This window comes from Myotis nattereri (assembly GCF_964212035.1).
Source record: "Myotis nattereri genome assembly, chromosome: 10".
Lineage (NCBI taxonomy): Eukaryota > Metazoa > Chordata > Mammalia > Chiroptera > Vespertilionidae > Myotis > Myotis nattereri.
Window position 1 is genome coordinate 38,526,698 of NC_138085.1, and position 2,425 is coordinate 38,529,122.

General features: G+C 49.0%; 1 pseudogene across 1 annotated transcript; it reads right to left on the bottom strand.

The window, feature by feature from the left end:
• Positions 1–249: 249 nt before the first annotated feature.
• Positions 250–1,136, bottom strand: LOC308526427 (outer kinetochore KNL1 complex subunit ZWINT-like; annotated as a pseudogene). Its single transcript has one exon. The product of its transcript is annotated as an outer kinetochore KNL1 complex subunit ZWINT-like (transcript).
• Positions 1,137–2,425: the final 1,289 nt, after the last annotated feature.

The following is a 2,425-nucleotide window of genomic DNA, read 5'->3' on the forward strand; positions in this document are numbered from 1 at the left end:
CATAAGGTCAGACTAGACCAGTGATGGCGAACCTTTTGAGCTCGGCGTGTCAGCATTTTGAAAAACCCTGACTTAACTCTGGTGCCGTGTCACATAGAGAAATTTTTTGATATTTGCAATCATAGTAAAACAACGACTTATATTTTTGATATTTATTTTATATATTTAAATGCCATTTTACAAAGAAAAATCAACCAAAAAAAAATTAGTTCGCGTGTCACCTCTGACACGCATGTCATAGGTTCATCATCACTGGACTAGACGGTCTGGAATCCACACAGGTGAGTCTGCATCCTTGGAGGACACACTTCCATCTCTCCCCACGGTATCCCCTCTGGTCTGCTCCTGGGATTGGGTCAGCAGCTGGGATCCAGAGCTGGGAAGAGAGCTCTTTGGTGTCTCTTCCTCTTCTTATCCTCAGGAAGATCCAAGTCTTGTGGTAGCTCTGCCTCTGTCTCAGGGGGTTGCACCTTACCCTGCAAGGTGTATAGCAGTTGAAGGAAGGTCTGGTGCCTCTGCAGCTTGTCCTGCTCCTGCCCTGCTTGCTGCTTCAAGGTTCCAAGTTCCTGACGCAGCTGCTCAAGCTTCTGCTGAGTTCCTGCCTGACGCTGCCTCACCTCTGCAGAAACTTCTGCCAAGTGCTGTAGACGCTTCTCCTGTTGCAGCTTCCACTGCGTCTGGGCTGTTCTGTGTTTCTCCATGGCTACTTGCTTCTTGGCCTGGAGCTGCTCAAGGGCCTCCCGGAGCTGTGCCTGCTTCCTTTCGGCCTCCTCCATCTTGGGCACGGCCTGGATCACAGCCCTTGAGATGGCCTCCACGTGTTCTTGGTAGGTAGCCTTCAGCTCTTTCCATTGCTCCTTGGCTGCCATTGCCTTCTGTCGGCTCCTGTCTTCAGAAGCCAAGGGATCCAGGCCCTGGACAATGTCCTCCTGAGCCAAAAAGTTCTGCAGGAAGTCCACTGCCTGAAGATGGCTGCAGAGCACCTTGTTCTTCTTTCGGAAATCCATCACAAACTCAGCCAGGATCTGTCCAGGCACCTCCGCCTCCTCCTGCAGGCCTATAGGCTCCAGGATGTTTGCCAGCTGGGCCAGGGACTCTATGGCTGCAGCCTCGGCCTCGGTCTCCACCACCTCCATTCTTCCCAGCGCAGCCTTTCAGCCCTTGGGAGCCAGATGCCGGGGTCCAGCCGCAGCAGTCCAGGGGTTCCCAAAGGTGTGGATGGAGTCGGTGAAGAAGGAATCACACAGAGACGTTCAGTTGATCAGCAGCCCAGCCAGGTTCTCTCACCAGGTTCTCCAGCCAGGTTCTGTGTGTATTTCTCCTGTTACATCTGTATTTATACCAGTTGATTTTAATCCTATCCATTCTATTCCAAAGGTTAGGGCGTTTCTTATCTCCATACCAAGGTTACTCTATTGTTCTATTAAGCTACAAGGAAGTAACTGAAGATTATCCTAAGTAAAGATTATGTAGCTTAAGTGTGATTGTTCATAGTTAAAGTGATTAACTACCCGACTGGCACTTAGTTAAAGGGTTTTGTTCCCTCCCTAACTCCAGGGAAAAATCCCCACCTGGGGAAACAACCTTTCTAGGAGAGGTGACCTTGGTTAAAACACATAACGCTAAAAAGGGGAGCAAACATATTAAGAACAGTATGCCATATACGCCAGGTCCCTTGAAACATATGCTGTGCAGATGTTTCTTCCCTGCAGCGACTGTGTCAAGCAGCAAGGATGGACCGGCTTCCGGCAGTTCTGGAGATTGGAGTCCATGATCAAGGTGCTGGGAAATTCCATTTCTGGTGAGAGCTGGCTTATAGATAGCCACCTTCTCCCTGCCTCTTCAGATGGCCTTTCCTCTGTGTGCATGTGGAGAGAAGAAAGCTCTTTGGTGTCTCTTCCTCTTCTTATAAGGACTCCAATCCTACTAGATTAAGACCCCATCCTCAGGACTTCCATAAAGACCCTATCTCCAAATACCATTATTGGGGGTTAGAGCTTGAACATATGGATTGGGGGAGGAGGACACAATTCCATCCATAATAGTCACACACTTCTAGGGTCACAACCTGCAATATGCCATTGTCATGGACAGCCATAACTTCCTGTCCTTCAAGCTCTCAATGCCCTCACTCTCCCCACATCTTCTATCTGACTACTCTGATTTGTACCGTTTCTCTTTATCATCACCTCCCTAGTGCCCTACTCATTCCCTTCTTTCCCCTACTTTTCTTGGACCTCACAACTGATACTCCATAAGCCCCTGGCCTAGGCATTTCAAGAGCACCACTTCTGGATCATCTCCAAGAAACATGGATTTGAGAATCCACAGGTGGACTTCTTAGCTACATCCTATCTCCCTAAGTATTGACATGATGCCCAGTGAGATGTCACCCATTCTGGAGGGGGGCTCCGTACGATACTCA